Here is a 12,621-nt window from a genome sequence, read left to right as displayed (position 1 = left end):
CTGCTTACACTCTCAGATGGGCTTTGTCCATGATTTTTAGTGGTTTGGAAAAATGAGCAAGGAATAGTAAAAGCATAAATATACTAAACTTGTTGAGTAAAACTTGTAAAAAGAGAGTTTGCACAGTTGATTAAAACTTGTAAAAAGAGAGTTTGCAAAACTTGAAATTTTGGGACAAACCTATCTTAACAGACCCTCCTGCACTGCATAATTTTCTGAGCAGCTGAAAAAGGGATTTCCAGCAGAGGAAAATGTACTGGAGTTCAGTGATGGTTTTTTCACATTTGTGAATTAAAATTATCTGGAGGTAGGGCCATTTTAGGGAACTCTGGTGGCCTCGTGGCAAAAAGCTGTGCTGCAATTCCAAAGGCACATGGTTCGAGGCCACTACCTGCTCCCATGAGATTAACTGCCTCTGAAAACCTACCAGAAGGTCAGCTAGGGGTGGTTCTGACTTGATGGTATGCAGCAAAACAACAGTGTCACTTCAGACTATATTTTACTGGTGATATGGATCTGTGGTGGCGGCATCTGTAGGAAGTTACTCTGCTAACCAAAAGTGTATCAGTCCACCAGAGCCTCTGCTGGAGAAAGACAGGCACCTTCCATGTGATATACAGCCTCCAAAACTCCCTGGAGAATCAGTTCTGACTTGATGGCAAAGAGAGAGATATACTTATGATTTTTTGTTAAGCTTTTAATTATATTTTTAATGATCCCCACACACACACACACCTCATAGTCTCAAGATCCTTAACTTAATGATCCCATAATTTGTGACAACTACAGAATTCAAGTACATAGATTTCTGTGAGTAGCCACAGCAACTAACATCTCCTTAAGGGGAAGAGAATGACTGTATCACTTTTTAGAAGTGTGCTAACCCAGAACATGGTACTAAGCAATGCTAAATAAATCATCTCTCATTCTGCCTCATGTGTACAGAAACAACTGCACAAATACAGTTCCCACTTACCAAATAAAATTGGTGCCGATATTGGACTTTAATCTCCCCTTGATAAGGTGAGACGTTTGAATGAGTGCTCAAGGACGATAATGGCCGACATTTGTTTAGCTTTTACTATGTGCCTGACAGAGTTCTGAATTCTTTACATGTAATGAAGTTAACCCAGTCCATTGCCAACACGTTGACTCTGACTTATACTGGCCTTGTGGGACATAGTAGAACCACCTCAGAGGGTTTTCAAGGCACTAAAACCCTCAGTGAAATGGATAGAACATTAACTACAACAGTGGGCTTAAGTGTGTCTGAGATGATGAGGATAGCACAGTATCGGACAGGATTCAGATCTGTTGTCCGTAAAGTTGCTATAAGTTGTACTTGAATGGCCCTTAATAACAATAACCAGTATTTATGGAAACAGACCACCTCATTCTTTTCCTGAAGGTCTGGGGCATTCAAACGACCAGTCTGTTTATTAGCAACTGAGTATCCTAAACACAGAACCCTCAGAGTTCTTGTTTTATATACAGCATTCCTTAATCCATAATGCACCCATAAGAGAAGTGTACTAATACTCATTTAAAGGTTGAGGAAGCTAACACATAAAGATATTAAGTGATTAGCCTAAGGTTACACAGCCAGGAATGGCTGAGCCATTATTCAAAGTCACATGACTCCAAAACCCAACTTTATTTTTTTAATTGTGATTCAGATTATTATTCCTTAAACATCATAAAAAATACACATAAAACACGTTTTTTATTTTAAAAAAAATCTTTCCCTTCTACGTTTTTTATTTTAAAAAAAATCTTTCCCTTCTCCCATTCGCGTGGGCTATCATTGCTGATGTCCTTTGAATCTTGGCTGAAAGCAGAGGATAACAGAAAGGTGTTTTCTTGCATTATTGACTGTACAAAGGCATTTGACTGTGTGCACCATAACAAATTCTGGATATCGTTGAAAAGAATGGGAATCCCAAGATATTATTTACACTGCTGTGAAACTGACACATAGACCACAGAAGCTGTTGTATGAACAGAACAAGAGAATGATACATAGTTTAAAATCAGCAAAGGTATGCATCAGGGCTGTTGCTTTCTGCATACTTACTCCATCTGTATGCTGATCAAAATTATTTGAGAAGCTGGACTATAAAAAGAAGAATGTGACATCAGGATCGGAGGAAGACTCAACAGACTGCATTACACAGATGACCCAACTTTGTTTGCTGAGAGTAAAGAAGACTTGAAACACTTGCTGCGAAATTTCAAAGACTACAGCATTCAGAATGGATTATTACATCTTAACATCAAGAAAATAGAAGTTCTTGCCAGTGGACCAGTAAGCAGCATGAGAGATGAAAAAAGGATTGAAGTGAACAATTTCACTTGACTCACATCTCTAATCAACATCTGTGGTAACAGTGATCAAAATACCAAGACATGTTATATTGGGAAACAGCTGTCAAGGACCTCTCCATCTTCAAAACACTTTGAAAAACCTTTTCTGTTTTACCCCATGCATTCATTTGTTCAGTATTTCTCACTGAGCACCTCTTTGTGCCAAGCTCTTTACCAACTCTCCTGCCTATCGACTCCCTGTTTGGTATTGCTCATATCTTTTGACAGGCAAAGGGGAAAAAACCAAGTGGCTGAACCATAATCCTTTTTAACCAGTAGGGGGAGTGAGGCTTCCTTTTCAGCTATGACTCCTTTCTTTTTTCTTTTATTTTTTTAATATGACTCCTTTTGACGCATTAAGTGTCATTGGTTGTGATGCCAAAAGAACCTAAGGAAGACTACAGTTGTTGTTAGGTGACATGGAGTCAGCCACAACTCATAGCAGTTCTGTGAACAGTAGGTAGGATCCTTGCTCTGTCCTGCACCATCTTCATGTTTGCCACCTTGCTGGAAACAGCAGACACTGTGCTGTTCCATCTTGTTGAGTCTCCTTTCTTTCTGTCTACCTTTCCCAGCATGTCTTTTTTTTCTGGGACTAACCCTTCCTGACAACACCCTGTTTTCACTTCATCCAAGATATACTTGTTTATTCTTTTGGCAGAATATCTATAGGATATTTAGTACTCTTCACTAAAACCACAATTCAAAGGCGTCCTCAATTCATCCTTGATCTGAGGGAACATGAAAAAAAAAATGAGAATACTTGACTGACCCCTACAGATGGAAAATTGTAATTACATCAGAGGCCTGTTTATTGAACCGACTTCACAGTTACTTGCTCTGCAATCAGAGAGCTGGACAGTGACTAAGGATAACCTAAGAATTTATGCCTTTGAGTTGTGCTGGAGAAGAGTATTCAACATACCATGGGACAACAAGAGAACAAACAGGTCTGTCTTGGAGAGGATGGAACCAAGTTTCTCCTTGGAGGGAAGGAATTTAAAGCTCCATCTCATGTACTTTGGGGACATGGCCAGGAGTGAACAGTTCTTGGAGAAGGACATCACACTTAGAAGGGTGGAGAGACAGTGCAGGAAGGGAAAACCCCAGAGGAGATGGCTTGACACAGTAACTGGGGTAATGGGGATAAATTGTCGAATCAGTGAGACTGGCTCAGCACAGGATAGAGTTTAGAGCTGTTGTATATAGGTCACTGTGAGTCACAAGTGACTTGATGACACATAACAACAACAACAACAACTTTAAACTCTGACAATAGTCAATAGAACCGAGACTTGGCTTTACCTTTGTGCTATCTGTGTAAAGGCAAGATATGCTTAAGAAAGACAGCTCCCTAAAACAACTATGAGGTACTATCTCACCCCAGTAAGAATAGCAAAATTTAACAGAACAGCAAGCAACAAGTGCTGGTGAGGTTGTGGAGAAACTGGAACCCTTATTCACTGTTGTTGGGAGTGTAACCATAATAGAAGGCTGTATGGTGCTTTCTCAAAAAGTTGGAAATAGAAATACCATTTGACCCAGCAGTTCCACTACTAGGAATGTACCCTAAAGAAACCAGAACTGCCACCCAAGCAGATAAATATTGTTCACCCATGTTTATTGCAGTTTTATTCACAGTAGCAAAGAGTTTGAAACAACTCAAGTGCCCATCAACAAACGAATAGCTAGAGAACTTGTAGTATAATAATATAATGGAATACTATGCTGCATTGAAAAAAAAGGAACTCATGAAATATTATACAAAATGGATGATCCTGGGGGACATTGTGCTGAGTGAAATAGCTCAGTCACAAAAGGACAAATACTGCATAGTGCCACTGTTGTAAAGTGAGATCAACATCAGAGTTGGGGGAAAACTGAATAATGTATACTGTATAGAAACAGATGAGGCAAAGAACTGTTTAGGAGGAATATATGATTAGGTATTATTGTCATGATAAGAGTCCAGAATGAAAGCTGCACAGTGGAGTGGACTGGGGGGCAGGAGGTGTGCATAACAATGAAATAATTTCTTTTTTAAACTTTTCAAAGAGAAAAGTGAATGGGGGAGGGAGGGGTGGGCAGGGAGGAAATGTGCAACAATGAATTAATGGAAATCCAAAGTCTCTGTAAACTTCCATTAAAATAAATTCTTTAAAGAAAAGAAAGACAGCTCCCAAGTGCAAAATTCCCAAATTTTAAATGAAATTTGAGTCAGTGACAGGAGTAATGAGGGTAGATGTGTCAGATTGGCACAGAATAGAGCAGGTTTCAGGGCTATTGTTCATAGGGTCACTATGAGTCGCCAAGTACTCAAAGGCATATAACAACAACAACAACAGCAATATCCCAAAAGTTTGTTTATAAGTCACTTTTAAAATGTAAAGCAGTTTAATAATAAAATTAGAAAAGACTTAAATATCCTAGCTGGTAGTATCAAAACTGACTCAAGAACTAGGAAATTTACCATCAAAATATTGGAAAGTAACATTGTTATAAAATTTCCATCTTTTTCTCTTATAGATAACAAACAATAGTGTCTTTCCACCCTTGGTTTTTGTCTCTCCAGAGATAGTCCATGTATATATCTTTTTTCCAACCCCCATGGTTGAATATTATAGCCTCTGCTTCCTAACTTTCATTCTCTACTTCATATTTCTTGGCAGTTCCTAATCTGCACATAAAAGGCTGTTTTGTTTTGGTTGTTTTTTTTTTGTTTTGTTTTGGTTTTTTTATAGCTATGTTTTAATAGAGGAGTTCTGGTAACCTAATAGTATATAGTTACACTGTCAACCCAAAGGCACATAGTTTGAATCCACTAGCTGCTGCAAAGGAGAAAGATGGGCAGTCCCCTCCCATGTGATAGTCAGCCTCTGAAAACTCGCTAGAGGGTCTGTTCTGACTGACCAGCACATAGCAGCAGCAGCAACATAATTTATAACATGGGCTGGTTCTCAGTGGGTGTTTTTGTAGTGTCTGGCATTTTGCCATTACTTATGAAACCATGGGTAGTATCCTTGTTTGCACTCAAATGAGTTGTACTTGTGGAATGCCAGATTGAGAGTGTCTATAGATTTGATCAGTTTTTGTCAAAATGTCTTCCTAGGAATTCCTACCAATTTGTGCTCTGTCAGCACTGTTGTTAGTAGCCAAGTGCCTGTTTGCCCTGCCCTCATCAACACAGTGTGGATTTTTGTTCCCAAGAAGTTGGTTTTATTGGAGCACTCCAGAAAGGAGCAGAGACGGGACCTGTAGGAGCATTGCTAACACTTAACAGTCACCGGGGCTTTCTGACTTTCCAAGACAGGGCTGTGCATTTTGCCAAGAGGTGGCTGTCATCACCATGTAGCACTCACTTTTGTAAGATAATAATTCCTTGCAATGAGCTCCCTTTTGGTCATGGAGCTTGCTGGATGTGGCCACACTATTCAGGGGCCAGAGTTTCTGAGATTCTTCCATGAATCTATGTCCCGTGGACTTTTATCTTGTCCTTCAAGTCCCACATCTGACTTGCGCCCTCCTTTCATTATCTGTCTCAGACTGTGCCCCGTCTCTATAGTTGATTTTCAGTGTATTGGTACTTGTTCATCTGATCAGTAAAGGAGACACTTTTTGCTGTTCACCTAATGTTTGTTTAAGAATCAGAGCAGATGGAAAAATCAATTTAACTATCGATTTATCTAAAGGCTGTACATACAGGGAGGGACTCTGGTGGCCTAGTGGTAAGAAGCTGTGTTGCAATCCCAAAGACACATGGTTTGAATCCACCAGCTGCTCTAAGGGAGAGGGATGGGCAGTCTCATCCCATGCAGTTTACTGCCTCTGCAAACCCTCTGGAGGATCAGATACAATCATAGCTGAAAGCACACAACCACCACAAACCATTTTTATTTTTTTTCCACAAACCATTTTAAGAATTTCTTGTTATAAAATACCCACACTTGAAGGTAAAGAACCATCCTTTTTTCCACGCAAGTAATCTGTTATTCTGCCTCTCCAGAATAGAGTCCAGCTGGTTTACTGATGAGTACCACTGATTGAATTAGAACATATTCTGGGCACTGCACTTGGCACTCTTCATGAATGAACTAGGCACTGCTGTCCTCTCCATTTTACATATGGAGGAAACATGTTCACAGAAGCTAAGCCACTTCCCAAGGCCACATAGCAAGACTAGGTTCAGCGCTCTTCACCAGCCACCCTCTTTACCACTTCACCTTATCATCCAAAATATTTATCTGCATCTAGGCCAAGCCAGTTAGTCCTGATGTCAGTCCACTTCCTTCCCTAAGAGATACAGAAGGAACAAGGTGAAAAAATGTTATGTGCTCCTTTCATCCTGCTTAATCTAACTTTGCAATGTTTACTAATTCAGTAGAAGCATTTTCTTCAAAACGATGATAGAAAAAAAAAGTAGGGGATTGTAGCAGGATAATCTTAGGGACATTTCTAGGTTAACACAGCTGCAAGCATAAGATGCTTTTCTAAAACAAACCCACCACCATTGAGTGGATTCCAGCTTGGCATGGGCCTCACCCAAGTTTCCGAGGCTGTGACTCTCAGCAGGAGACATCTCCTGTTTCCCCTGGACGCCGCAAATGGTTGAACTAAAGGAGTGGCCTTTTAGCTGTGATCAATTATGCCACCAAAGCTGGCAGGATTATACGTTATAATTGGACCAGGTCTTATTCCAGCAGGGGGAGACAAATTCACACTGATATTCCTGAAAGACAAAAAGGAATTATATATACAGCTCAGGAGTGTCTCTGTGTGTGAGTGAGAGTGAGAGAGAGAAAGGACAAAGGAAGATAAATGCTTTTTAAAGCTACATTTTTTGCTTTTGCCTTTCCACACTGTCTGAACCATTCTTTCAGAAAAGGCTCAGTAGGCTTTAGAACACATGATATTTCTCAAGTTATTTCACTGTAGGTGGTTTATTATGGAGTACTTTTAAAAAGGTCCCACCTGCCTAGAAAACGTCCTTTCAGAGCTCCTCTTTGAACATAGTGTTGACCAAGCACGGTGCTCAGGTCTCCAGTTCTGTACGTGAACAGTGTGTAATTCCTCAATTGTGTGGCACATCTTCTCTGTAGCCTTTGACGTTTGTGTGTCATCTTGTAAATCAGAGGACTTCACGTCAAAAAAGGGCATGGTCTGCTGAGCACAGCAAGGAGCAGAGAGGACAGAAAGACTTAAACGGCCATGGTGGCAGCAGGGATGAGTTCTCCACCTCCCCCACATCCCTACCCTGTACGGCTTGACATTGTTGGCTACCAGGGATACTTAATTGGCATTAAGAACAGCTCACCATTTTGAAAGAGCAATAAAACTGTTTCTCACAGAGCCCTCAGCTGAGTGATAATCGGCTGAGGCATATTCTTACTGGTCATGCTTCGTTTGTAAACATGACTGCCCACAGCAGGGGGCCTCCTCGGTGCAGACGCCCTGCCCTGCCTGGTCTTCCTCAGACGTGTGCTTGGGAGTTGGCACAGCCACAGCGCACACTCTAATAAGGACATAAAGGGTGAGTCCCGTGCTTAGGGCTGGTTACACGTTGACAATGACTTTGGGAAAGCAGTCTTCCTGGGAGGGTCTTATTTTCAGTGTCTAACCTGCAAGTCTTTGCTCAGACAGACTCACTCTCCATGTTGAATCGGGTATAGTCAATGTCCGGCTTCCTTTTCTGGCCTCAGAGCCAGGTTCTTGAAATTGAAGAGATCCTATTTACCCACTCCCACTGCCCCAGCTCCTTGCCTTGATGATCACTTTATGAGGCAGTAACTTATTTTGGTTTTGTTTTCTTTTTAAAATTAAAAAGAAGCTTACTGCTGCCTAGCTCTAGGCACCGCAGAGGCTCCTATGCGATAGAATCTATCTTAGGACGAGGCCACATCTCTCTGGCTACAAATGAGTAAGGAAATGGAGAAACACTATCACGTTTGCCCTGGGCATTTGCTGATACCTTTTTTCTCCCCCTTGGCATTTAGATACAGTGAACTTGGTGGAATGAGACACGTACAATGACGTGTGTGAATTTGTTGTTAGGGGAGCTGAGAGTGAGGATGATTTTGGAATCTGAGTAATTGTCCTGACAGAGAGTGGTGATTGCTTCATTACGAGCTTGATGACACCGCATTCCTAAGTAGTTCAGCAACCTCTGTTTCTGCTGTATTTTGAAGCATCATTCTTATTAGTTAATATATTTTTGTGTCACCAGAGCTTAACTGGCTGCTTCTCTTAAACCAGAGATGCATCAGATTGTTCAAGTGATTTTTTTTTTAAAATATGTTCACTCACTCATTGCCATTGAGTCAGAGCCAACTCATAGGTGACAGTCCATTGGACTGTAAATCAGATGGAAGGAAATTTCCCGTCTTTGTCCTTTGGAACCACTGGAGGATTCAAACTGCTAGAGACTAGGGCTTGACTCTCCTCAGACCACACCACCAGAACTTTCCCTTTAACTGTAAAGACCCCTAAAGAATCAGCTATTCCATTGCTGATTTGATGCCATGCAAGTCTCAGGAAAAGGAATGCCATGTTTATGGTATTTGCCTGTGACTCATTCCTCCACACACCCACCCCAGCTGCACTCAGTGATGAGGGAGGAACATCCTACATAGCAGCTAGCAGAAACAGGTCCCCAACATACACAAGCAAACTTTGAGTTGTTGTCCTGGGTGATCACATATGAAGTTCAGTAACAAAGAAGTCTCTGCCATCCAAGCGAAGATTTGGCAGCATAACAGGAGTGAGGGGGCAAAGGTAACTGAATTCATTATCTCCCGTTGCTGTCACAGAGATCCCAGAAGTGGATGGCATTAACAAACAGATTTATTCTATTACACTGTAAGAGGCCAGAATCCATTGCTGAAATCTGCTTGCCTTCCCCCCCCCCACCTTCTACATGGATACTATAGCTATCGAAAATCTGTAGGTAAAGTAACTGAATCGAGAAAAGCTAGTGATTTGACCAGGTTTCCATTAGAATGTGTGTCTTGCGATTGGTCTGGTATTTCCCCTACCTCTTTCACTCAACTTGTAGAAGCAAAGAATTGCTGAGATCTGAGTATAGAAGAAATAATCCTAGAGCATAGGAAATTACAATTATTAGAAATTTTTCCTTCACTTTGTTTCTAAAACTTTACATGTGCACCTTAAACAAATAATTATCTCTTGCAATTTGGCAAACGCTATTCTGTTTAGATTTTTTTATGTTTAGATTTTTTATGAAGTTTATAATTATTTTATGACCACAAACAAACACACCCATGAACATAGAATAATTACTGTTACATATTTATTTTGTACTGCTACGAAATGTATCACAGTAACATTTTCCAGATACTTTTTTTTAAAAAAAAAATCCACCAGTTTAAGAGGCCAGATGTCAGAAGTCTTCAGGGTGGCAGCTCTGGGAAAAGGCCCACTCTTTCTATGTCAGTTGGGAAGGAAAGACCTGGTTTCTTTCAGCACTTGTAGGCCCAGAGTCATTGTTGATGTCAGATGATCGTGGCTGAAAGCAGAGAATACCAGATAGATGTTTACTTGTGTAATACTGGTTATGCAAAGGGTTTTAGCAGTGTGGATTATGATAAATTATAAATAACTTTGAGAAGAATGGAAATTCCAGAACATTTAATTGTGCTCATGGGAACCTGTACATACATAGAGAGTTTATCTTTCTAACAGAACAAGGTAATACTGCCTGGTTTAAAATCAAGAAAGGTGTGTATATGTCAGGGTTGTAGCCTTTCTCCATACCTGTTTGTCTGTGTGCTGGGCATATAATTTGAGAAGCTAGACTATATGAAGAAGAATGTGGTATCAGGATTGGAGGAAGACTGATCAGTGACCTGCAGATGGCATACCCTTGCTTGCAGAAAGTGAAGACTTCAAGGACTATAAGACCAAAACCGTCAATGTGGATTACATCTCAGCCTCAAGAAAGGAAAAGTCTTCCCTCATGATACATGGTGAAATGATTGAAGATCTCAGTGATTTAGTTTTGCTCTGATCTATAATCAACATCCATGGTAGCACAGTCAGGAAATTAAAAGATAGGTATGGCATTAGTGACAGGCATGCCTGACCCAAGCTATGATATTTTTCATTGCTTTATGTTTATACAAAAGTTGGACAGTGAATAAGGAAGACCAAAAAAGAACTGTGCCTTTGAGGTGTGGTGTTAGTGAAAAATACTGGCTGTCTCCTGAATTGCCAAAAGAAAAAACAAGTCTGTTTTGAAGAATTGCAACCTGGGTGCTCCTTAGAGGAAACGATGGTAAAACTCCATCTCACTTACTTTAGGCATATTGTCAGGAGGCCCTATTTGGATAAAGTCATCATCCTGTGAAAAGCAGAGTCTCAACAGGAGAGGAAGACCTTCCTCGAAATGGAGTAGCACAGTGACTGCAGCAATGAACTTGAGTGTGGTGAAGATGGTGAGACTGGTACATGACAGGGTGAGGTTTCTGTTTGTTGTTCATAGGGCTGCTGTGAGTTGTAGTTGACTTGATGGCGCTTAACAACAACAGGTTCAGAATTCTTAGGAGAACTCCTTATGTTTTGGCTTTCCCTGGTATCAAGGAGCTTTGTCTATAAAGTGCCTGAGTCCAAAAAGATGCACTCCACTTCTGGCAGTTCTTCCTTGGTGGTACTGAGGTTACACTCCCTCCTACCTTTGTATCTCTAATGACATAAAAGGTGTTGCAGGGCACTCCCCAGAGAAACTTGCCTTACAGATGGTTATGGCTGTGAGGGGATAAGGAGTGTTGCATTCTGCCTTTAATCCTCCTACATGGGTAATCATGAGTGCTAGTTTCCACATTTTATCTTAACAATCCTGTATTTTGATGGAGCACTGTACAGTCTATGACAGTGATTCTACATTGAAGCTCTGGTTTATATTAACCATTTATACTCTGACTAGGGAGGATAGAAGGTGAATTGATGCCTTTGAGCTGTGGTGTTGAAGAAGAGTATTGAATATACCATGGACTGCTAAGAAAATGAACAGGTTCATCTTGTTGTTGTTCTTGTTATGTGCCATCAGGTTGCTTGCAACTCAGCGACCCTATGTACAAGAGCCCTAAATGCCGTTCTATCCTGTGCCAACCTCGCCATCTCAAACACACTCATTCCCACCATTCCTCTCACAGAATCAATCCATCTCATCGAGGGTCTTCCTCGCCTGCGCCGTCCCTCCACTCTCCCAAACAAACTGGTCCCTCTCCAAGGACCAGTCCCTCCTTGCAACTTGCCCAAAGTATGTCAGACAAAGCTTCAGAATCCTTGACTCCAAGGAGCATTCTGGCTTCACCTTCTCCAGGACAAAGCTGTTTGTTCTCCTAGCAGTCCATGGTATATTCAACACTCCTCTCCAGCACCACAGCTCAAAGGCATCAATTCCCTTTCTGTCATCCCTATTCGCTGACCAACTCTGCGATGCATAGCACGTAATGGGGAAGACTATAGCCTGGATCAGGCACACCTTCGTCTCCAGCCTGACATCGTTGATCGTCAGTACTCTTGAGAGGTCCCTCACAGCTGACTTTCCCAATGCAATTCGTCTCTTGATTTCCTGGCTGCTGTTACCAAGAGTGTTGACTGTGGAGCCAAGTAAACTAAAACTGTTAACTATCTCAATCTCTTCACCATCCATACTGATGCTGCCAATTGGCCCAGTGGTGAAAATCTTTGTTATCTTGACATTGAGCTTCAATCCATATTGAGGGTTGCAGTCCTTGACCTTCTGCAGCCAGTTCTCATCCTTTGTTGTTGTTGTTGTTATGTGCCGTCGAGTTGCTTGCAACTCATAGCGACCCTATGTACAACAGCCCTAAACTCCCCTCTGTCCTGTGCCAATTGCACTGTCTCTGACACTCCCATCCCAATTATCCCAGTCACTGAATCAATCCACCTCATAGAGGGCCTTCCTCTCCTGCGCTGTCCCTCCACCCTCCCAAGCATGATGTCCCTCTTTAAGGACTGGTCTCTCCTCACAACATGTCCAAAGAATGTTAGCCGGAGCCTCAGAATCCTTGCCTCCAAGGAGCCACCCGGTTTAACCCTTTCCAGGACAAATCTGTTTGTTTTCCTAGCAGTCCATGATATTCTCAATACTCTTCTCCAGCACCACAGCTCAAAGGCATCAATTCTCCTTCTATCCTCCTTGGTCATTGTCCAACTCTCAGATGCATAACAAGTGATTGCGAAGACCATAGCCTGTATCAGACGCACCTTAGTCTCCAG

At 41.4% G+C, this 12,621-nt stretch overlaps 1 protein-coding gene across 2 annotated transcripts in view; it reads left to right on the top strand.

Moving 5' to 3' along the window:
* The window catches only part of ABL1 (c-abl oncogene 1, non-receptor tyrosine kinase), a 206,677-nt gene that overhangs the window by 178,912 nt on the left and 15,144 nt on the right, over positions 1-12,621 (top strand). The window lies entirely within an intron of this gene.

Source organism: Elephantulus edwardii, unplaced genomic scaffold (assembly GCF_000299155.1).
Source record: "Elephantulus edwardii isolate Elephantulus edwardi_28Jun2011 unplaced genomic scaffold, EleEdw1.0 scaffold00116, whole genome shotgun sequence".
In the NCBI taxonomy this organism is placed as follows: Eukaryota; Metazoa; Chordata; class Mammalia; order Macroscelidea; family Macroscelididae; genus Elephantulus; species Elephantulus edwardii.
This window is presented reverse-complemented; position numbering and strand designations above follow the sequence as displayed.